At 58.9% G+C, this 24,123-nt stretch overlaps 2 long non-coding RNA genes across 3 annotated transcripts; both read left to right on the forward strand.

The window, feature by feature from the left end:
* Nucleotides 1-586: 586 nt before the first annotated feature.
* Nucleotides 587-10,408, forward strand: LOC144367838 (uncharacterized). 2 transcript variants are annotated; one of them, XR_013427343.1, is made up of 3 exons: nt 587-5,350; nt 7,338-7,464; nt 9,093-10,408. It is a non-coding gene; the product is annotated as an uncharacterized LOC144367838 (long non-coding RNA). The 2 variants fall into 2 exon arrangements; XR_013427342.1 differs by having other exon boundaries at nt 9,096-10,408.
* Nucleotides 10,409-11,371: 963 nt separating this feature from the next.
* LOC144367839 (uncharacterized) lies at nt 11,372-22,316 on the forward strand. The gene is made up of 2 exons (XR_013427344.1): nt 11,372-12,406; nt 14,445-22,316. It is a non-coding gene; the product is annotated as an uncharacterized LOC144367839 (long non-coding RNA).
* The last annotated feature ends 1,807 nt before the right edge of the window (nt 22,317-24,123 follow it).

The following is a 24,123-nucleotide window of genomic DNA, read 5'->3' on the forward strand; positions in this document are numbered from 1 at the left end:
GGTCCCCGGAGTCCCTCCTCAGCTGGGCCCATGTGTGATCCCCTAAGGACTGTCCTCCCCCAGGATCGATCCACCGCCCCGCTCTGGCCCACACATCTCCGTATGAAGCTCCCTGGCCGCCATTTTTACTCTAACAGGCACAGCCTTTCCTTCCACTGCTCACCCTTCCCGACCCTCACTGGCCTCTGAGGGCTCGCCCTGGCAGCTCCTACCGGCCACAGTGCGAAAGGGGGCTCCCGCCCTTCCAGGGTCTCTGCTCACACCTGGTTCTCAGGAAACCGCATCCCACACAGAGCCACGCCCTCCCAGCCAGACCTGGTGACCTTCCTCGCTTCTCCTTAGAACCGGAGCCCTGTGTCCATGTCCACAGCTGCCTCCTGTGGGCAGGCCACTCCACGACGGCAGGGACCTGGCCCACCAGCCCCGGGTGGGGGACATACCGCCTGGTCTGGCCAGGGCAGCCCAGCTGGACGGCTGACCACTCATGAATGGCTGAACCACCCTGGCTCTGTCATTGTCTCTGAGGACAAAGGAGGGTCCTCTCATGTGGCGCTGTGCCGGGGCGCATGGGGGGGGGGGCCTAAGCTCTCCGAGGTCTGAAGCCCAAACTGCCGTTTTAATGACCGGTTCTCCACCTGCTCCGTTCCTGCTCCCCTTGTCTGGCAAGGTGGGGCACCTGCCACGCTGGTACATCACGCTGCCGTGACTAACGCTTCACCAGCAAATGCCTGCTGGGCAGGTGGTGGCTCTCCCCGTGTCCCGCTCTCAGCAAGGCCACACAGTGACGATGGCGATGTGCACGGCCCTGGTGATGGGGAGCAAGTGGCAGCCTCTAGATGCAAACCCCAGCTCCGGCTCCTGCCAGCTGGCTCCCCACACCCAGCACCAGGAGACTAAACCTCCATCGAAACAGTCTGAAGGTTCAAAATGTGGGGCCCAGACTCTGGTGGGACAGCAGCCCCGAGGGCCCAGCACGGTGCTCAGCAGCTGGAGGGGGAGAGGCGGCCGGCTTCCCCAGAAGGAGGCTCAGCTGTGCCCATTCAGTGCATTTTTCTTAATTTTCTTAAACCTGGCCCGATTCCACCTTAAATTAATGTTAAACAGCTTTATTAAGGCAAATTGCCTCGGATCTCAGGCTCTCCAGGAGCTGCATGCAGTAGAAGGCTCCAGTGGCTCCCGTTTGGTTCCAAAAGCACTTTGTGTTGTTTCAAACGTTGGGGGGCACCGAGGTGGAGAGTATTAATACCCACGATGATTGGCTGCTGTTCCCTTTGTCAGAGGTGTAATTGCTCACAGTAGGACTGCTGCTAACAGGTGTACCGCGAACCCCTCCCTTCCACGGGGCTTTGTAGCCAGCTCGTTATGAGATGCAGAAATCATATCATCAACTCAGAACTTCCTGTTCCTGTGAGAAGAGAGGCAGGCCTCTGCAGCAGCAGGCCACCCAACGCCCACCATGTGCCAGCGGCTGACGGCCTCCCTCCCCCGGGAGCCTAGGTAGACAGAGGTCCTCCTCCTCCTCCAGCAACTAGGCCACCGGCAGGGTGGAGGGCCACAGTGGGCCAGAGAGCAGAGCTTCGCCACCTCGTGCTCCATCACAGAAAGACTGCCAACGCGCTGGTGAGACGCCTCCACGGTCTCCATCAAAGTCACTCTCCCTCTCCGCTCAGGGTGGCCTGCTGGCTGACCAAAGTGCCCGCCGGGATCCCATCAGCCCAGCTAGAGGACCTCATTTAAAAGGCAGGATGTGTCTGCGTGCGCGAGGCTGGACGAGCACTGGGGTGTGCATTTGTCTAGGTGGGTGGGCGGAGCTGCAGACGGGTGGACCTGTGTGTGTGTGTGTGTGTGTGTGTGTGTGTGTGTGTCTACATGGGCATATGGTGAGAGGGCAGGTGGACATTCAGTGTGTACATTTGTGTTTACACTCTAGGTGGATGGAGGGATAGATGTGCTTCTGTGTGTGCAGATGGTGGACAGACAGACGTGTCCATGTGTGCGTGCGCATGCTCCTAACTCATGCCTTTCCTCTTGACCCCTGGGCACTGGACCCACAGCAGTGCTGCCCAGCTCCTCCTCCTAGCAGGAGCCACCTTCTCCGAGGCCTTGGAGGGTGGGTGACCTGGAGCAGGCCTCTCTGGCCCGTGGGTAGGCAGCATCGTGCCCTGACAGTCACCATGGGGCCCAGCTGCTGGGGACGCCCCTGGCCCACCCACAGCTCCTTCCCGTTTCTGAACAACGTGATTCCAGGAGTGCACACGTCACCTGCTGTGGGCAGGCAGAGCACACCTTCCCTTCCCAGTTAGGTGGTTGGTGTCCACTCTCTGGCCACTCACGTTGTCCTGACTTGTGGGTCCTTGGGGATTTGGGCTGGGCACCTCCTGTAAGAGCCTGGGAAGGCTGAGGCTCAGTGCCACGGCTGCCAGCCTGCCTGCCTCGGCCATGTGACTCTGCACTTGCTCTCTTAGCTGCCACGCTGCTCCCTTGGTAACCCAGGGCCACACCTTGGCATCACAACCCCTTCTCCCTCACTGAGGACGCAGAGTCGAGAGCAAGGCAGTGAACGAAGCCGTCCTGAGATCTCCCAGCTCTTCCACACCCTCTGGCTGCCCCCTGCTCACCCCATGACCACTGCCCCTCGAGGGCTCTCTCCCCCACTCCCCACAGCAGCCCACAGCAGCCCACAGCAGCCCAAAGCAGCCCACAGCACCCCACAGCAGCCCACAGCACCCCACAGCAGCCCACAGCACCCCACAGCAGCCCACAGCACCCCACAGCAGCCCACAGCACCCCACAGCAGCCCACAGCAGCCCACAGCACCCCACAGCAGCCCACAGCACCCCACAGCACCCCACAGCAGCCCACAGCAGCCCACAGCACCCCACAGCAGCCCACAGCAGCCCACAGCACCCCACAGCACCCCACAGCAGCCCACAGCACCCCATAGCAGCTCACAGCACCCCACAGCAGCCCACAGCACCCCACAGCACCCCACAGCATCCCACAGCAGCTCACAGCACCCCACAGCAGCCCACAGCAGCCCACAGCAGCCCACACCATGGGCTTCATAAAGAAACCAACCTGCATTTCTTTCCCATCTTCATGGCCTCTCCTCAGCCAGCACAGCCCCCCAGGGTCCTCAGGCTCCTTCACCTGAGGACCTCAGGGGTCCACTGTCCTGTGGCCACTGCCTCCGCAGCTTCCGGGCTTTGCCACCATCTCACAACGGAGGTCCACCTGACCCAAGTCAGATCCTCTCACTGTCCACAGCCCGAAAACCTCAGCCAGGAAGGAGTGGCCGCTCGGGTGCTGAAGGCCATCCTATTCCACGTGCTCCCGGGAGGGAGGACTCATGGAGGCCGACTGAGGGCCGCTCCTCCCAGAAGGCCACGCACAGGACCAGCCCGGCCTCAGGCGGTGTCCCAGGCCCCGCTGTGGAGGCCCCGGGCTTCCCTCAGGAGCTCACAGGCTCAGAGCACAGACCCGTGCGTGGCTCATCCCGTCAGGGTGAGCGGGGCCAAGAGGTGGGCAGCCAGTCCTGGGCCAGCTCCTGCTGCGGCTCCTGCAGTCACAGGGGCCTGGGCGGTGGGAGGAGGGCCGAGGGCTTGTGGGGAGGAGACCCTGGGAGGGGCAGGGGTGGAGGCTCTGGGGAGGAGCCAGGAATCCCAGGTGGCAGGGGCGGACGTGGGCCGGAACCATCCGCGGGACCCGGCCACACACCCACGTGGGCATCGGTTGCAGTCCAGAGGACAAGGGGTATCTGGTGGGGCTTTGCCGTTTTATGGCTTAACCTCTGTTCAGAGTGTTGCTCCGAGTTGCAGTTTATGCTGTATTTACCGCGCTCACAACTCTAATGATTTCACTTCTAGAGCCATTTTTCTTCCTTGGAGAAACATATACTCAATCTTGTAAGGAAAATCAATGAGAATGTTCAAATCTGTGCAAATGAACCCAGTGGGTGGGTCAATATCCCAGCTGTTGGCCCCTCCTGATGAGCTGGGTCTCTCCTGGTTCAGGAGCAAGGCCCTGGGGTGGGGGCGCGGCTCCACCTGTTCCCCCAGACCCAGCCTCAGCTCCCCCAGAGCCCAGGCGGACGGCGACCCCCGGAGGACCCAGCACGGCTGTGTGCCCTCCCATTTCCAACTCTCCCCCATTTTAGACTTCATCTTCCATGATCAATAGCCCGAGTTTAAAAAACGGATCCTCAGAGGCTCTTAATCTATATTCTTGTGATTTAAATCGATAACCAATCACCACCGGAGCTCACGTGAGCCTGGTGAGCTGCTCCGTGACCTTGTGGTCCGCTCAGCCTCAGGGCCAGCAGAGCACGGGCAGGGCACTGGGTTCTCAGGGCTCCAGGCCGTCTCCACAGTGACCAGAGGACCAGGACCACAGCCTCTCCTCACGTCCACCGCACCCGAAGCTGACATGAGCTCTTGGAGGCCCATCGCTACCCGTGATGCTACGACTCCGCTTCCCGATGCTTTATCCACACTTGAAAGCACATCCTACGTGCGTGAGAAGGGGAATTCCTGATTCCTTTTTAAATTCATTTATTTATTAAAAAACTTAAGAAAAAATATGCAAAATGGTGTCTGGGGAAAGCACTGGCTCAAAAAACATTTGTGAAGCAAACGGGACTCCCGAAGCTTGATGCTGTGAACCGACTCGCTCCCCTCCTCGGGGGACGTCTAGCTCCCTAGGGACACACCCTCGTCAGAGGCAGGGTCTCTACAAAAGTGATGGGGTAAAGTGAACCCTCAGGGTGGGTCTCAGCCCGGGATGCCTGGTGTCCTTATGAAATGAGGAGATTTAAGACATGGGCACACAGGACACAGGGAGAAGATGCCACCTACAAGCCACAAACGGAGGTCCCTCTCTACACCTGCCGCACCTGGACCCGGGTCCAGCAATGGCTTCTGCTGCTGCTGGCCACTTGGTGCACACGGTTCCGGAAGCACTCGCCACGGCTGCACCTGCTGAGTGGGGAGGCCGTGGAAGCCCTGGGCCTGTGCTCAGGAGAAGGTGGCAGCAGGGGTCTTGCAAGAACATGCACCAAGGGCTTCCAGATTCCATCTCACCGAATCCTCAAAGACCCCGGGAGCAGGCGGCACTGCCAGCCCCAGCTTGTGGGCGAGGGCACTTGTCTCGGGAATGCTGTCCCAGCAGGGGATGGGGACAGCCATCTGTCCAGAGTGTGCTCTTGACCGTGGAGCTGCCCTGCCTCACTCCAGGACCTGAGAGTGTGCTGGGAGAGAGGCTGTGTGAGCGGGCAGCCTGGCTTCCTTGGGAGACCTCGAACCTGCACATCCTCCTCTTGCCAACACCTGTCCCCGTTTGCACTGACCCCAAGGTAAGCACAGATGGCCCCTGGCTAAGGACCATTTTATAACTTAAAGTGGCACAAAAGTGTGTGTGTGTGTGTGTGTGTGTGTGTGTGTGTGTGTGTGTGTGTGCGTGCAACCCTCCCAGAAAAGCACTTGCTGAGTGACGCGAGGTGCTCGACACTGGATCATAAAGTTGGCTTTGGGCCAACGCTGCCCAGCTGTGGGACAAAGTGTTCTGAGCCCGCTCGGCTGGGCTCAGGAGGCTGGTCTGTAGCCAGGTGCATCTGCCCAAGTGCCCTGATGTGTTTCCAGCCTGTCACGGGTTTGTCAAGCGAGACCCCCTGCAGGCAGAGGAGCACCTGAATTGCCACTGGGCCCACTTTAAAGATGAGGCAGCAGAGGCCAGAGAGTGAAGCTGTCGGCCCAGGGACCCCCGGCCAGCGTCCACACAAACACTGCCTCCTGAGTTTCCGGTTCTGTTTAGTCAGCGATTTTGCTGCTGTGACGAACAGCCCCAACTAGAGCAATTTTAGGGGAGGAAAAGTTTATTTAGGGGCTCACCGTCTCAGAGGTCTTAATCCATAGACAGCAGCCTCCGCTCCTCAGGGCTCGAGGTGAGGCTGAACGTCACGGTGGGAGAGGGTGGCCGAGGGAAGCAGCTCACAAGATGATCCAGAAGCAGAGAGAGGCTCTGCTCACCAGAAACAAATACATACCCCAAACCCCACCCGATTCCCACCTCCGCCGGCCACACCCACCACCTCAGTGACGCTCAGTTGGTCCCTGTCGGAGGATCATTAACCCACCGACTGGGTTGAGGCCCTCTCCACCCCATCATTTCTCCTCCGAGCTTCTTGCATTGTCTCACGAGGGAGCTCCTGGGGACACCTCACTTCCTAACCATGACAGAGTCCGTCTCCTGGCTCTGGCCCAGGAAATAAGATGCGCTGTGCTCCCCGTAGGGCGACCTGGGGACACGGTGGTGGAGACTTGATCCCACATGGGTCTACAGCCCAGGAGGGAAGCTGAGTAAGCCAGTATTTCAGATTAAGAGGACACGGTGAACCCCTATTAGATGGCATGAGGCTGTTCTCAGAGGCCAGTAAAATTTTGTGGCTGTTTCCTGAGACAGGATTTAAAGAGAGAGAGAGGTTCCGGCTCTCAGACTTTCCAGGCCATGTGTGAGCCGAGACTCCAGGAACAAGGACCCTGCTCCCGCGCAGGCCTAGGAGAGGGGCAGCTACCGTCCCCGAGCAGCCACAAGCTCAGACACGGAGGTGGACAGCAGCCCGAGTCTGTGCTAGCCCAGGGCTGCACTGTGTCCCTCTGTCCTCGGCTGGGTCTGAGCCGCTGGAGGGGCCTCTCTGGGGAGGGCGTCTCTGGGGAGGGCTCTGGAGGAGGAGGCCTCAGAGCCTGGGTCAGAGGGAGCCTGGGTCAGAGGGAGCTGGGTCAGAGGGAGCCTGGGTCAGAGGGCACCTGGGTCAGAGGGAGCTGGCTCAGAGGGAGCTGGGTCAGAGGCCTCCACTCCCCTCTCCAGAGCCTCCAAGGTGCAGGGAGGTGAGCACAGCAGGCCTGGCAGCCTGGTGGCCTCCTGGGCATGCGGTGTGTTCAGGTGCCACCTTGGGCCTCCAAGGACAGGCTGCTCCTTGTTCTCACTTTCTCTTTCTCTGGCTGAAATGGAAGCTTCTAGACCTGGGCTTGTGCAGCCTCCAGGAGCTCAGCCCCCAAGTGCCCCTGGGAGGCTGCGCAGCTGCAGGAGAGTGGCCACTTCCGCCAGCGCCGGGGCGGGAGATGGAAAGTGCACAGTCCCCCCCGGCTGGCACTAGTTGGTGCCTGTTGTTCGCGGCAGTCCGCGTGGGATCATCAATAAAGACGTCTGAGCGGCTGATGGCTTCTTCTGCCCATTCTGAAAGTCGTGGGCCCTCACGCGCACTTATAAAATCGCGAGTCACTTTCCAGAGCTTAAGATGATTTGGAGCAGAAAACGGTTCTCTGGTTTGTCTCCCGAACCAGTCAATAAATCTGACAGACGTCGCTGAGTTATGGCTGCAGCGTGGGATCCACAGAGCACCAGCGCCCGCCGGGCTCCTCGGAGGGACTCGCTGTCTGGAGGAGGGGCTGGAAGCTGCTGCGGCTCTGGGTCAGTGGGAGCCTGGCTTCCTGCAGGGTGACCTGCCGTGGTCAGGCTCAGGGTGGGCGGGAGGGTTCCCTGGGAGCAACAGCCAGGAGGGGCTGGAGCAGAGGTGGAGGCCAAGCCCTGACCGGGAGGGTCCAGCTGGGCCCACGGGGAATCCACTGGGAGCACAGGAGGAAGGAGCGGGGAATCCACGTCCAGCCCAGCCCAGCCTGCCCGCCACCCGCCACTGGAGCTTCCTCAGGGGAGAGGCGATCGGTGAACAGGCGGCGTCCAGTATCAGTAGCCCACCCCGGGGACAGGCAGGGTCCGAAGGAGCCCAGGAAGATGGGGGCCATGCAGCCAGCTCTGCCCACTGTGGCAAAGCCCCTGAGAAACGGACTAGAGAGGACATTTCCGTCCACAGTCTGTGACCCCTCTGCCCTGGAGACCCCGCTGCCCTGGCCCAGGGCGAGGCAGAACCTCATGGTGGGGGAAGACTGTGTCCCTCACGGTACCAGGACGCAGGGAAGGAGGGAGGGAGGGACAGGGAGAGGCTCGGGACAAAATGGAAACCACAAAGGTACGTCCCCGTGACCTCCTTCCCCAGCCACCACACCTGCCCATGGCTACCACCCAGTTAGTCCATCAAGTGGATCAATCCACTGTCCAGGCCTCAGCTCTCGTGACGGGATCCCCTCACCTCTGATTATCCCTGCGTGGTCTCACACGTGAGCTCCCAGGGACACCTCGTAGGCACACCATGGCAGCCACTCCCCACAGCACCTAGCCGAGCACAGGGCCTTCAGTCTCGAGTCTCTGGCGACATTTAAGACCCAAAGTATAGCAGAGGCCTGTGAGACCCGGGGACAACCAGCTTCAGCAGGATTAAAACAGACTCACAGGGGAATGTCCAGAAACCCCTGCCCGTGTCCACTGGGAGAAACCTGGGAGGTGGCCTGAGCCACGTGCCCGGCTCTCACCACAGGTGGAAACAGCCCAGACGACCTCCCGCAGGGCCTGTGTACACGAGCAAGGTGCCTCGCACTGTGGAATACTATACAGCTGTGGAGGTGGGAGAGTGGCAGATGCACAGCTCAGCCTGGATGATCCGGCTGAGAGGGAAGTTACAGAGGAGTACACACCGTTCATTCCCCAAACGTGTAGATCTAGGGCCTTGTAGGTGCCCTGGGACACAGCAGTGACACACACACACCCTGGCCTTCACAAAGCCTGCATTTAGTGGAAATGAACAAGAAGGAAGCAGGAGTCGGGTGGGGATCCTAGTTCTGAGGGCACAAGGCAGGAAGGGTCACCACTGAAGTCAGTCTCACAGCCTTACGGACGTGAAGAAGGGAGCGAGTGGACTCTGGGAGATTGCCAAGAGCATTCTGGGCACAGGAGTCGGCCAGTGCAAAGGCCCCGGGGTGGAAGCACACTACAGAATGCTGGGGAGTAGCAAGAGGCCTGCAGGGTGAGCACAGTGCCTGAGGCACAGAGGAGCAGAGGCAGCACCGGGGATGGAGGCCCAGCAGCTTGCAGGCGGAGGCAGAGGGCAGACCCGAGGACTCTGAAGATGTTGCTGGGGCCGCTGTGAGCCAATCATCAGCTGCCGGCTCTCTGAGGCTTGGACTCCACCATGTCCATGTTTTCAGCAGAAGAGAGGCCAAGGCCCCAAGAGGGAAGCCGTGGCAGTTCACGGTGACGGCCCAGAGAGATCCCGCAAGGGGACCACAGCCAGCGGGAACCGGCAGAACTCCACACCGTGGACCCCGGGGTGTGCAGTGACACCCGAAGGAAGCAAGGGACCAAGATGTGGAGGAGGCAGTCCCCCTGGGGCAGGAGAGAGGCGATGAGGCAGCACTGGACGGAGCCCCGGGGCGGTGAGACCGTCCGCAGTGAAATCGTCCCCTGGAGTCCACTGTCACGTCCAGGAGCACGTACGGCTTCCCACGAGGAAGAAGAAAGCCGCGTCAATCACTCGCAGTCCCACAGGTCAGACCAAGGGCCGGGTCCGGGGAAGCCACGAGGGGCGGCCTGCAGGCCAGCTGCCACACGGCCGGGGGAGGGTGAACAGGGACGTCCCCACTCCTCTGCCCCCTGGGTCCCCAGGGAGCACCCGCCTGCCTCTGGTGTCTTGGCGAGTCCTGGGGTGAGGTGTGGTCATGGCCACCAGGCCTTCAAAGGGACGGAGAGGGGCTGGGGCGAGTCTCCAGGGACTGCGGTGACAGGGCACCACAGCCCGGGGGCTTCTGACAACAGAGACACGCCCACAGGTCTAGAGACCAGAGTCCAGGACCCAGGCGTGGGCAGGTTCCACGTCTGCCGAGGCCCTTTCTCCTGGACAGCTCCTCCCGGCCATGTCACCCAGCTCTGGGGCCTCTCTTGTAAAGTCCCTAAGCCCACTGATGGCTCCACCTCAGGACTTGACCACCTCCCCAGCTCACCTCTTCAGCATCGCCGTGGGGTCAGGGTGTCAACGCTGGATTTGGAGGGGGCACAGGCATTTAGGACTTGGCGAAGGGACTTGGCAAGTTACGGGCCTAGCAAGGGACACTAGAGAATTCCCAAGAAACGGGTGCAATCTGAGCTTCCGCGAGGGCCGCCAGTTCTGGAGAGCGGCCCCCTCCGTGGCTGAGATGAAGATGACCGGCCAGGCGGGCAGGCGCTGCGATGGCTTGACCCGCTCCCTGGCAGCCCGACTTCTGCAGCCTGGGGAGTCTGTGCGCTGACGCAGGAGGACGCTGACCCGCAGGACACAGCGCCAGCGTGGAGACGCGTTTTGCCCGATTTGAAATTCCTCCAACGCTCCCGTCATTTCGGGAGATGGAGACGCCCCTGGCTGTTTGTAATTGAAGCCAATAAGTGAAGCTCTCTCTTGATCCCAGACCCCCTCTGAACCGAGAAAGGGGCAGCCATAAATATAATTTGATAAAAGGTGTCAACTTTTAATAAAAACAGATGTCACCAACTTTCAAGTGCTTTCGTTTCTGCGTCCCTGGGACTTGTTCCAATTTCATAATGTTGTCAACTCCAAAATGAATTACCTTATATAAGATAAAGTAAGATGCTCGGAGAGTTTGGAGGAGCTGTTTTGATTGGGGACTTTACCCCACAGTGAAAACTGCTCGATCAGGGAAATCTTCCAACCTGTGCTCGCGGTCCACAAAATCTTTTCAGAAAAATCCATCAACTGGGGGATCTTTCAGCTTCATGGTGCACTAGGGGGCAGGGGGTCTGGGCCAACACAGCCCATGTGTCTATTAAAGATGTGACACGAGTCCCACGAACAGTTTTCCTTGCGGCTGCTCACCAGCCCCTACTCCCTCCCCGAATTAAGCTGCCAAAGACGGTCCTGGTAAGTAGGAGGAGGGCCGTGTGGAAATCTTGCCTCTTACAGACCAGCGGGGCCAAGCCTGCGCAGGTGCTCAAGGGGGAACGTCCATCAGAGCCTGGTCGGATGTGGGAGTGTTTTGCACTCACAGGACGCGTCCATGGGAGAGCCCAGTGGGACCAAGGCAGAGCAAAGCCCAGAGTCAGGGGACACGGGTTGAATACAGGGCACCCTACCTGGGAGGTCTGGGGCCACTCCCAGCCCCATCTAGGGGTGGCCACTGTAGTGGTAAGGCCTTCCGATGGGATGAAGGGAGGGTACAGGTGGACCAAGCGGGGCTCAGAAAAGCCTGGTGTGGATTGGCAGGTTCCGGCTGAGACCCGGCCAGGGTGGCTGTGGCCGGCCCCCTCCGTCCTGCAGATGTGGCCTCCCTGAGGCTCAGGGCTCTCTGCCTTCTGTGCCGGGGGTCTTCCTCCCTCCCCTCCCTGCTCACGTGCGTTTTATTTCATTTTCTCAATTAGGCCGCAGAGTCTTCTAGTGTCCCACCTCGGGAATCCTCGCTGTCCTGGAAGAAGCCACTCCTCCACTTTCTCTCTCTCTCTCTCTCTCTCTCTCTCTCTCACCAGGGACTGTACCCAGGGGTGCCTAACCACTGAGCCACATCCCCAGCCCTTTTTATATTTTATTGAGAGACAGAGTCTCACTGAGTTGCTCCCTTGCTAAGTTGCTGAGGCTGGCTTTGAACTCTCAATCCTCCTGCCTCAGCCTCCACAGCCGCTGGGTCTTTTTCTTTTTTTGACAGTCTTCTCCTCTCGGTCTTTCTGCACCATTTTGTTTTACAGATTAAGAAAGCTGTTCGTTTGTCGTAAGAACCATGTCTGCACACAGACTGTGCAGGGACAGACGTCTGTACACCAACGCCATCTCTCATCTTCCACGTTGCTTTTGGCTGACGCGGTTCTTTCTCAGTGTCTCTCCACAGCAGCCCCTCCCCACACAGGTCTTGGCACCTGACGCCTGCTGTGCGCCATCCTGGGCCTTTTGGGGGGCCCATGAGATCGTAGATGGCACCTTGGGGTCTGCAGGGAATCCCTTCCAGGACCCCACAGGCGTCAAAACCCAGGGGTTGCTCCTGCGCCTTAGATAAAATGGCGCAGGGTTTGCATATGACTCGTGTGGTCCCCAGGCTTTCCACCATCTCCAGGCGACTGACCGTGCCCAACAGGATGTAAACACTGTGCGGATAGAAGCTGGCTGCGCTGTTGAGGGGGGTGACAAGAAGAAATGTGTGCCCGAGGCTGGTGCAAAGGATCTTTCTTTTCCCCTTGAGGCCCAGTGTCACTCTGCCGTCCCATGTGGTGTCCACCTAGGGAGCGCCAGTGACCCCTGCCTCAGCCTCCCAAGTACCCGGACCACAGCATGTGCCCCTCCACCAGGCTGCTACCGCGACCCACGACCGGGTGAACCTGTGACGGGAACTCGGGGCTCCAAGGGCTGACTCTCAGGCATCTGCTGCTCCACAGCCACCCGAGCGTCTCCTGCTGAGCCCTGCGGCACCTCAAGGAAGCTCCTGGGCTTCCACTCTTACATGAGAAGAACCCCAGGGACAGAGAGGCTGCCGTGTGACAGGCCACCGTAAGTGTAGGGACATTACACCCAGGAGGTGCCATTGTCAATCATGTTGTGGATTCTGATCACATGATGGGCACTTCCCTGAGCGCTGCTCTGTTCAAGTCACCGTGCAGAGACAGCCCGATCCAGTCACTCAGGTGGCCACAGGGTGCCCCACACCATCCGAGGGCCACCTCAGAGTCTACTCGCATCCCACTGTTGGGAGCTCCCTTTAGGGCTTTTGTACCTATGAGCATGGGAAGGGAAGGAGGGAGGGAGGGAGGGAGGAAAGAAGGGAGGGAGGGAGGGAGAGACAGAGGGAGGGAGAAAGGGAAGGAGGGAGGGAGGGAGGGAGGGAGGGAGAGACAGAGGGAGGGAAGGAGGGAAGGGGGAGGGGCGGAGGGAGGGAGGAAAGGAGGGAGGGAGGGAGGGAGGGAAGAAGGGAGGGAGGGAGAGCCAGAGGGAGGGAGGGAGGGAGGGAAGGGGGGAGGGAAGAAGGGCCAGAGGGAGGGAGGAAAGGAGGGTGGGAGGAAGGAAGGGAGGGAGGGAGGGAGAGACAGAGAGAGGGAGGGAAGGAGGGAGGGAGGAAGGAAGGGAGGGAGGGAGAGACAGAGAGAGGGAGGGAAGGAGGGAGGGAGGAAAGGAGGGTGGGAGGAAGGAAGGGAGGGAGGGAGGGAGAGACAGAAGGAGGGAGGGAGGGAGGGAGGGAGGGAGGGAGGGAGAGACAAAGGGAGGGAGGGAAGGAGGGAGGGAGGGAGGGAGGGAGGAAGGAAGGGAGGGAGGGAGGGAGAGACAGAGGGAGGGAGGGAAGGAGGGAGGGAGGAAAGGAGGGTGGGAGGAAGGAAGGGAGGGAGGGAAGGAGAGACAGAAGGAGGGAGGGAGGGAGGGAGGGAGGGAGGGAGAGACAGAGGGAGGGAGGGAAGGAGGGAGGGAGGGAGGGAGAGACAGAGGGAGGGAGGGAGGGAGGGAGGGAAGGGGGGAGGGAAGAAGGGCCGGAGGGAAGGACAGAGGGAGGGAGGAAAGGAGGGTGGGAGGAAGGAAGGGAGGGAGGGAGGGAGAGAGGGAGGGAGAGACAGAGGGAGGGAGGGAAGGAGGGAGGGAGGGAGGGAGGGAAGAAGGGAGGGAGGGAGAGACAGAGGGAGGGAAGGAGGGAGAGAGGGTGGGAGGGAGGAAAGGAGGGAGGGAGGGAGGGAGGGAGGGAGAGACAGAGGGAGGGAGGGAAGGAGGGAGGGAGGGAGGGAAGGGGGGAGGGAAGAAGGGCCGGAGGGAGGGGTGGAGGGAGGGAAGGAGGGAGGGAGGGACAGAGGGAGGGAGGAAAGGAGGGAGGGAGGGAGGGTGGGAAGGAGGGAGGAAAGGAGGGAGGGAGGAAAGGAGGAAAGGAGGGAGAGAGGGTGGGAGGGAGGAAAGGAGGGAGGGAGGGAGAGAGGGTGGGAGGGAGGAAAGGAGGGAGGGAGGGAGGGAAGGGGGGAGGGAGGGACAGAGGGAGGGAGGAAAGGAGGAAAGGAGGGAGAGAGGGTGGGAGGGAGGAAAGGAGGGAGGGAGGGAGGGAAGGGGGGAGGGAGGGAGGGAGGGAGGGTGGGAAGGAGGGAGGAAAGGAGGGAGGGAGGAAAGGAGGAAAGGAAGGAGAGAGGGTGGGAGGGAGGAAAGGAGGGAGGGAGGGAGGGAAGGGGGGAGGGAGGGACAGAGGGAGGGAGGAAAGGAGGGAGAGAGGGTGGGAGGGAGGAAAGGAGGGAGGGAGGGAGGGAAGGGGGGAGGGAGGGACAGAGGGAGGGAGGAAAGGAGGAAAGGAGGGAGAGAGGGTGGGAGGGAGGAAAGGAGGGAGGGAGGGTGGGAGGGAGGAAAGTAGGGAGGGAGGGTGGGAAGGAGGGAGAAAGGGAGGTTCAGAGGGAGGGAGGAAAGAAGAGAGGGAGGAAGGGAGGGAGGGCCGGAGGGAGGGAGCTCCTGACCTGGGGCAGGGGCAGATGCAGGAGGACATAGAGCCTTAGGTGATGCACCTCAATCCTTAGGTAAGATTTTTCTTTTTATTGAAAAAATCTCTATAAAAATTATAAATGACACCAAGACCCAGAACAAAGCAGAAAACTTGAAAAGACCCATCACAAGAGTAAAGGCTGGAGAGCAGCCCAGAGGACAGTGGAAAGAAGCAGCGACTGAACAAGCTCCAGGTAAGGTCTGTGGTCCGTGGAGCAGACCCTGCAGGAGAAGGGAACCTTGGAGCCCTGCCTGGAGTCCCGCCTCGGAGCTGCCTCATGCGATTTAGGAGAACCAGCCCCACCTGCTCTTATTCAAACCAGTACTGCCAGCCCCACGTACGACGCCCCGTCCTGGGAGGAAGCCCTGCCCAGGGTTCCAGGAGCGCCCTCCCTCTACACAGGTGTAGCCTCCGACCCCCAGCACAGGCCCCTGAGCGAAGCCACAGCCGGAAGTGGAGAGCAAGGAGGTGCAGGGCCCACCTGCTGGGGTGCAAGTGGCTCTCCCCGTGATGTCAGCAGGCCCTACCCAGCAGGGCCAGGAAAACCGGCCACTAAACCAAGCGGTTCAACCCCCAAATGGAAAGAAGCACCGTTGAATTTTTTTACATCTACCACCACCGTTTTTTCCTGAAAACATGGACAATGGGAAACAAGATGCGGAAGGGGCCTAGGAAGACAGTCAACAAACTCCATATGGAAGACACTGGTTAAATGTGAAAAGGTGAACTCATTCCAAACAAGCATCAGACGCGGTCTGAAGGGCGAAGAGCCCCACAGCATCCTTCAGTCATTATCATTAATACTATTATAGAACCATCGACAGTATCCTCCATTAAAATCAGAAAACAGGGTACCGTTTGAATACTGTTATTCACTGACATAGTAGGAGAAGAAAAATCTTAAAATCAGGATCAAGAGGAAGTAAGACTGGTTTTCCTGGGGTTACAGCTGCATACCTGGAAGATTCCGGGGACTCAGAGGGAGAGCAAGCCCACCCACCCACCCGGGTCAGTGAGGAGCGGTACTGGGCGCACAGACAGAGTCAGCAAGCCGACCCCCTCCGCTTCCCCCTGTCCTGTAAGTGATCGGACCACAGTGGTGAGGGCCTACTGTGCTCCCACCTGCACTAATCTGTTCACCTGGGTCTGACACATGCCCTGCCCACCCAGGACCAGAAGGTAGATGTGCTCATGGTCACCACGTCCAAGATGAGGGACGAAGGCCCAGGGATGAAGGACGCAGACACGGCCCAGGGGGAGGTTAGGAGCCGCAGTCTGATCTGCAGATTCTCGCTCTTCAGCCCCCAGGCCGTTGCCTGTCACCGTGGAGTGGAAGTGGGCGAACTCGGCTCAATCCCGGATCGCCCTTGCCTCTGTCATGTCCACGCACACGGACACACACGTGCTCGCTCACGCGAGTGAGCAGTGGGATCCCCTCGCAGGCCTCTGCCTCTGTCCCCAGCACATGTCCTTCTGCACCCCACATCGCGACACAGAGATGCGACACCCATGTTCTCAAGCACACGGATGGGGCGTGTGTCTTGTCCACTTCCTCCTCCGCGTCCCCTGCCTGATGAGCATAATTCTGTCCTTCAGGGTGCCTTCTCACGACGCAGCTGCGGAAACTCGTTATGCATCTGACCTTAGGGACTGGCATTTGTACTTCTCTGAGAAAGGAGGGACACATATTTTTACTTTAATTGGTGTTGTCAGGCGCTTTCTGATGGCTCAGAAGCCTCGTCTCCACCAGAGGCCAGACTGCTCTCCGGGTGTCTTGCCAACCATGGGCGCTAAAGCTCGCCGGGGCTTTAGGTCTGATTGTCACGCGGGGATGTTGCATTTCTCGGGCTGCTAATGAGTGTGTGTCCCCACTTGTGAATGTCCGGGCCTTCCCATCCGCCTTTCAGACGCAGTTGTTAACCCCTCGCCTGCCGCCTCGTCGCCTGGGCTGGGAACTCTCCCTCCTACTTCTCTTGGGACTGGATCAGAGCAGGTTTCTAGTCTGCCCTCTGGGTTCCAGGCCTGTTTGTGTGACCTTCCCTTGGAGACGCACCGCGCCTGGCAGCTGCCATGGATCCATCGGGAAGCTTCGTGGCAGGCACCTGGGGGCAGAGCAGACCACTCTCCTCCAGGAAGACGGCCGTGCCCACCCACCACTTCCCGGTCCTCGCGCTCAAGCCCAGGGAAGGATTCTCTGCTCAGTGGCTCTGGAAGCCCTCTGAGGGAGTGTCCCCCAGTCTGCTCCAAGACCCTGGGGGCCTCCTGCTGTTTTTCTTTTCCACATACCCCGGGCCGTTCCCACTGCTAATTCATCCACGTGGGAATCTCAGAACTTTTTCTTCTATGTCCAAAACGACCCCCCAGGTCACGAACCAAACAACCAGCAGAGACCACTCCCTGTCTCCCTCTTACATGAACCGCTCGTGTGGCTTGTGTTCCCGCGTGTGCGGAGGTTGGTGCTCCCGCGCGTGACGGGCAGTGCTCTGCCTCTGAGCCACGCCCGGCTCCCCTGGGCTGTTTTGGTGGCTGATGCGTTTCGGAGCTCACTGGCCACACAGGGAAACGACACCAAGTGTCACACGTGTTCTGTTGGCCACCCCCACCCCCCACCGCTGAGTTCCGTCCCTAGCACTGGTGTCTTGTTTACCTGTCTCCCTTGAACGATTACGCCATCAGACCCACACAATCAGAGCGCAGCAGAAGGACAGTGCGGTCACGTCTCTCCATGTCCACCCCCAGGCTTTCCTTGTCTGGTTTTGGCACCGTCTCTGCAGTAGCAGGGCCAAGCGGAGCCGCGGTCACCAGGGCGGAACCCTGGCTGCGATGGGGTCAAGACACGTGGTGTTCCCATGCAGGATGACAATCTTGTTAGCTGTTGGTAAACAGTCTGTGTCATGCTGAGTGGTCGTCACTAAACCTGCTTTACGTAGGGGCTGTTACGAATGGGTCTAGATTCCATGAGCTGTCTTCCCAGTGTCATCTGTGGGATTCCGTGTTCCCCCCTCTACTTTTGTCAGAAGGGATTACGTTGATAGACGTTGGATGTGGAACCTCGTGTGGCTGGAGGAAGCCTGCGAATGACTTCAAAATAAAGTGCAAGCACAGCACCAAAACGCAGGCTGGTGTACTTCACTTACGTTAGTGTTTTCATGGTATGATCCCGCGACCCTTGGTCATTTACAGGTGTGTGGTACGCGCGGGAATGAGATGAGGCTGGGCTTTGCTGTTTCAGTTTGATCGTGTTCTGCAGGGAAAGTCCCATCTTGGTCTGCCTCCTTCGCCTCAGCTCGCGGTCTCCTCTGTGGTCTCCTCATCACCTCTCGCTGTTCATGTCTCTGCGGGGATCAGATCCCTGGGGATTCCCTCCGTCCCTGGGTGGGTCATTACAGCACAAGCTCCCCATGACACGGCCCCTGTGCCCGTCCCTCTTGGACATGAGGCTAGGTGGCCCGTCCCAGCCACAGGTGCGTGTGACTCCGTCCCCATGGGTCTGAGGGCCCTGTGACTGTTTATGAGAGATGGGGTGCCAGTCCAGAGCTGAAGGCTCAGGGATCCGGGGACATCGGTGGCTGCCGTGGTGGTGCCAGCCTCTGTGCCCTGAGGCGGGGTGATGTCCCACCCCCATGAACCAGTCATGGCTGCTTCAGTCAGGGGCGCTCAGGGCAGCTGTCACACACTGACCCAGGGACCCTGAGCATCCCACCGTGCGGGGAGCTCGCTGTCTAACACCATGAGCTGGGCCCTCGGGACCCCTGGACCCCTGCCATCTGCACCTTGCCGCTCCCAGGGGGACTCACCAACACGCCGGCCTGCTGGCAGGACGTCTTTCCAGGACTGTGTACTTGGGAGTTATCTTCCTACTGTATGCAGTTCCAGGCTCTTTGTCACTGGATGTTTACATTCCGTTCTCTGTGTGTGTTTAGAGGCCTTTGCTGTCTTTAATAGGAATACTGTAGAGTCACAGTGGACCCACTGACCCCTGGAGCTACCTGCCGAGAACGTCTCGGTGGCCCGGAAGCCTTGCCTTCTGCCTCCCCTCCGTCTCTGATCCCCTTGGGATGGAGTTGGTGGCGCGGGGCGAGAGGGAGTCAGGTTTCTTGCTGTGGCATTTCACCGGGCACCATCCAACCTCCCCGCCTGTTGGTGGAACAGCCACCCGCCTCCTTGCTGTGCTCAGGGTGCATCCTGGGGCCCACGCACCTGCAGACTGGCCGGCCTCGCTGCCGGTCCATCACACATCTTCAAGACCTCTGTCCCATCCTGGGGCCCTCAGCGCGGTGGGATTGCAATCTAGCATTTGGCTCTTGGTTGTTCGTCTATTTTGTGTTCTTATTCTCTTTCTTCTCCTTCTGGATCGCTCGAGTGTTCTGCTGACTCCAGGTAAGACACCTGTCCACCTGCAGCCTGCACCCCTCGCCCCGTCCCGTCTGCTGGTCCAGTTGGCAGCTGGTCCCGTCTCCTGCCCGCCTGGTGGCCTCCCGCACTGTGGTGTGAAGCTCTGAGGAGAACACAGCTCCCTCTACCCTCTTAGATTTTGGGCCATTGATATCATATATCTGAATACCATCAGTTCACAGGCACGATACATGTTTATTTTTGCACTTATCGTTTTCACATTAAGCTGTGTGCCTTTAAGGTCTAAAGAGAGAGAGACTTGTGTGCCATTTGTGGACATGCAGGCCCCCTCTGTGGCTCTCTCTGTCTCTGCAGAGCCAACCCTCACCTGGCATCTCCTCCTTCCGGCTGGAAAATTCCTCCAACGTTTCATGCAGAGCACTGAGTTCTCGCAGCCTTTTGTGTCTCTAAAAGCCCGTGTGTTTCTGCATTTACTCTGAGAACTGTTTCTGTTCACACTGAATTCTGGCTGGGAGCGTGCTGCTACAGCCTTTTAAACTGGTTCCTGGCTGTCTTTTGACACTTGTGATGAGAACTCTGCTTCCGCACTTACTTCTGCTCCTGGGTGCACTTAAGGTTTCTCTTTGTGCCGGGGTTTTACCGCTGTGTGCTGACAGGCCCGCTACTGCCTTTTTGGGTCAGGTTCATTGAGACGCTGGGATACGTGGGCTTCTGTTTCCATCAAAATTGGGACATCTCACCCCTGCTTTCTCCGGAGGCTTCTGTGCCCCTCTGACTGTGCACCTGTGATTCCTGCAGAGAAGCGCTCTGACCTGCCTTGGTCCCCTCGCAGGGATCACAGGTCATTCTCCTCCTGTCCCCCCAGCTGGTTCTGGCTGTGCTGTGGCCTCACAGGTCTCTGCCGCAGTCTCCGCTCTCTGCTAACCCTGGCCTGCACCTCACCTAGAGAAGCCCAGTCGGGCCTTCCCGCCTCCTGTCTCCTCGTGGTGATACCGCCGCGTTCTCCAGCACGTGTGTGGCCAGCAGCTGTTTTCACGTCATCGCCCCCAATGCCATCGTCTGTGTCACCTGTGTCTGCAGGCTGTTGAGGTGTTGGGTGCTCCAAGGCCCTGGTCTTCGGGGCTCTGCCTGCCTCCCTGGGTCAGAACCTGGGCCTGGGGTGGAGCCGGGGTGTCTGGCCTGCTTTCCCCCCTCAGCCTTTCAGGGCTCCGCTCTGGGTGTGGGCTGGGGCTCCCTGGGTGGCTCCAGCACGGGGCCCCTGCGTGGTGTCCCCTCCCGTGACCAAGCCGTCTCCGCCCTGTGGCTTCCCTTCTCCTCCATCTTCTCAACACAGGGGTCCTGGTGTGTCCCCCACCCCGAGGGAGGGGAAGTGTCCCCAGGTCCTTCCCACTCCAGGCCACCCTGTGGCTCCCTCCTGTCCCCACTCTCTCGGGCACCGTGGCCATGTGCTTCCCGGGTCCCACATTGAACATGGTTGCTGGACACGTTCTGCCGGTTTTCTCCCTGAGCAGATAATTCCTGTGGCAGCTGGATCCTCATGGGCAGAAATGGACCTGGATTCGGACTGTCCCCGACTCACAAAGACCTCCCACAGCCTGGGCTCCGAGGTCACACGGCTGACATGAGGTGGCCTGGGTCCTGGTCCCCCTGTGAGCTGGTGCAGGTGGCAGCATGGCGGCCCTCTCTTCCCTGAGTGGTGGGAAGCCCTCGCAGGGCAGCGGGGAGGCTGATGCTCTCCATGAGAAGGTCTGAACTGGGAGCTCAGGGGCCGGTCAGTTACGGGGCTGATGCATTTCGTGTTGCTCTGACAAAGCACACAGATTGGGTGATCTATAGCCAACAGAACTTTTCTCTCACAGCTTCGGAGTCTAGGGAGTCGATAACAAGGCTCCAGCAAGGTAGGACCAGGTCTCCCACTTCCAAGAGGGCGCCTTGAGCCGGGCACCCCCTGGAGAGGAGGACACTTGTGCCCTTGCAGGGCAGAGGGCAGGGGAGAGGCCTGCCCCCACCCCATGGCAGCCTGACCCACTCAGGACTCCAACAGCTGCCCAAGCCCCCTGCCAGCACAGTCACATGGGGACTCCATTTATAACACAGTGTCGCGTCCCACCACTAAACACTTACGGTCACTCCAGATGAACTGGGCTGGCAGAAATGACCAGGCACACAGAGGCAGAGAAATGCCTTTTTCCTTGGGTCCTGTGACAGCTCCTCTGACCTTAGGGGTCCCAGGAAAGAGAGCGAGGAGCACTGTGAACCCTCTTATTGAGAGAAGCCATTCAAGTGAGGCCCGGGGTAGGGTTCCAAGGAACAGTGAGCGGAGCTGAACCCCTGGTGACGCCTGCACCTGGAGCCACACCTGGCTATCCCAGAGGGGACAACGCCCAAGTCCCACGAAACGTAGTGACTGGCCAGAGCCTCGAGCTTCAGGACTGGAAGGCGTGGTCATTCAGAGCGGCTGCCCACACACGGTAGTTTTAGAGGGGACAGGCATTCAACACCACACAGGCCTAATAAAATCCTCTTTTTCTTCCTGGGTCAGACTTGGTAAGAGGTAACTTTAAAGGAAAGAAAGAAATGCTTCCATGTAACCCCGTGTTTCCCGTGTGTTGACGGGTAGAAGGTTGCTCGTGACGCTGGTCTGTCTTTACCGTCTGTAGGATCGTGGTCCTCTCTCTCCCCGCGTCTCGTAATGGCAAGTTGTGCTTTCTCTCCCTCTCAACATGCGTCTTGCCAGGATTTTCTTACTGGTTCTCCTAGGGGTGAGTTGTTGTCCTTGTTGGGGTGTGCCTTTTCTAGTTCTGGTTTTTCTGCTCGCTCTCGTCTTTCTAGCACGGACGGTGGTTGTTTCTGTACGACCCTGAGGCTGACCCTTCCCGGGCTTGATGGGCCTCGCTGTCATCACTGCTCAGCTCCTAGCAGGTCTTCTTTCTGCTGTGACGCGTCTTTAAGCCGTTTTCATTGAGAAATAGAATGTTCTGCAGGAAGCAGGAAGCAGGAAGGCACAAGTCCATACGTCCATTTCCTCCAAGACGGCCACCAGGGGGACAAGAGTGTCCTACTTCATCTGCTAGAGGGACAGAAGAAACCCAGCCCAGCACGTACTCCCCCAGCCCCCCGAGTCCTCCCTGCCCCTGGCACTGGAGACCGGGGACCTTCCTGGTGGAGCGCCGACTCCTGGGGTCCGCAGAGTCTCCCCTCCGCAGCTGATCTTTTCTCTCTTCCTGCAACTCCACATAATGTTCTCTTCACACTTTGGAGGCCCCTTTTAAACCACCCACTTTCTCTTTACTCTTTCACTTTCTGGCACTTCGCTTGGGTTTTGAGAAATTCCTCTCTGTCGGGGACCAGATGGTAAAGGTTTTAGTTTGGTGGCCATACGGCCTGTCCCAGTGTTCAGCTGTCCTGTTATAATGCACAAGCAGAGATGGACAGTGCGTGCACAGAGAGCACCGCTGTGTTCCAATAAATCTTTATTGGTAAAGACGGGAGTAGACCAGACTCGGCCTGTGTCTACTGTCTGCTGACCTCGGTTCAGGCCCCTGACTTATTCTAAACTTCAGTTGGTGTACCTACTCTTCCAATTAAAAGAACAAAAAAACAAAACAGTCTCGTCTCGTTAATGTCACCCTCCAGAGGGTCCCCTGAGTTATCAGATCTCCATTGCACCTCTGAGGTGCCTGGAGAGGTGGGGCTCCGCGGTGGCCCCACAGCCTCCACCCCGGCAGGCAGCCGGTGGCAGGGCTGGAGCCCTGTCTGGGAACCTGGTACAGAGAGGAACGTTTCTGCTCCCGGTCTTCCTGGGCCCCATGGTTGGAGTTTCTGGGTTCCCCTGTTCACTGCACCCAGCCCCGCGGGGACCTGGAGAGCCACACGCCTGCGGTAGGATGCACCAGGCCCGGCTCCCTCCCCAGGCTCACACAGGCTCTCTGCACCAGGCTCCCACCTTCCCAGAGGGACTGTATCTTGTCACCAGAACCCTGACCTGTCTGACACCCTGGAGGCCCCCACCGGGCCCCACGTTCAGGTCTGAGTTGGGGACGGAGGAAGGACATCCAGAGGCCGTACAAGGAGACCACGGTTCACCACAGTAAGCCAGGGTCCAGGGTGCCGAAACCTCACGGATGGGCGGCAGCGAAGGCTGTTCTGAGTCAGCATTTTTGGTCATCAGCATGAAGCAAACCAGGCACTGAGCCAAGTCCTGATGGTCAGCAGGGACCCTCCCCAGTGACCTGAGGTGCAGATTTGGTGGTCATGGAGAGCACATGGGGGAGAGCGTTCCCGCACTGAGTCTGGCCACAGAGACAATCTGTCACTTACAGCCAGGCCAGGCCCAGGGGCTGCCACGTTTCCATAAAATGAGCTCCTCCAGAGCAGGACCACGGAGCTGTGGGGTCGGTCAGCACTGCAGGGGCCATTGATCCCAGGGGCTAAGCCACCCTGGGCTCCTGGTGCCCATGAGGAGGCCAGCAGAGGCCTTTAATGTCTGCCCATGTAGAACGAAGGCACAAGGCCCTGGAACTGTGGTTCTGCTGAAATACGAGAATGTGGTTGGTGTTGTCTTTGGAGAGCGACAGATGCCCAGCTCCAGTGTGGGTGTGTACGCAGGAAGGCATTAAAAGATTAAATATGACTTCATTTTTGACAACAGACCCAGTCCCCATTCAACATCAATATGCTGGCATTATTATTATTTTATGAAAACAATAATTCACAGTTTGCTGAGAGAGAATAACAGTATTGATCCTCTGAACAGTGCGTTTTATTTTCCATTAAATTTTTATGGAGCATGACAAGGCATGTGCTGGGTCTGATCTTTCCTGCACATTAATGTACAAAGCTTTTGCAGATGTAGAATTACGAGCGCCGTGTTAATAAAACCAGCTCAGGTGGCCGAGGAACAAAAGTAAACACTTCCTCACTGGGGTTTTGCTCTGAGCTTATTAGTTTTGGAGGTTTGTGAACTGACCCACAAAGGAAATGGAAATCTCTCCACAGTGAACGGAGAGAAAGAAATTCGTTAGCAACAAGGAGAGACTCTTGCAGGCGCTTGGTGGCCCATCTCTAGAGGCAGTGCAGTGGGAGCCTTCCAAGGTGGGGGGCTTCAGACCCTGCATGTCACCCCCTGAGACTGTCTCCACCGGAGCTGTGTCCAGCATCACCGGGGGTAACGGGGTCCTTGGCACACTGCTCGGCAGATCTCAAAACCAGGCCACCCCATGGCACTGACCACGCTCAGGAGTTGGTACGATGACAGGTCCATTGGCTATTTGGTGACCGTGCCATTTAGGCCATCTTTTGTTGAGTCTCCAAACTCCAGAGTGTCAACTAGAAGAATCTGTTGGCACCTGCAGATAGGAGGTGTTTTCATCTCTCTCTCCGAAGTTAGTTAAAATGCAAGAGGAGCCTCCGT

The sequence above is a fragment of the Ictidomys tridecemlineatus genome, chromosome 11 (assembly GCF_052094955.1).
Source record: "Ictidomys tridecemlineatus isolate mIctTri1 chromosome 11, mIctTri1.hap1, whole genome shotgun sequence".
NCBI classification, from domain to species: Eukaryota; Metazoa; Chordata; class Mammalia; order Rodentia; family Sciuridae; genus Ictidomys; species Ictidomys tridecemlineatus.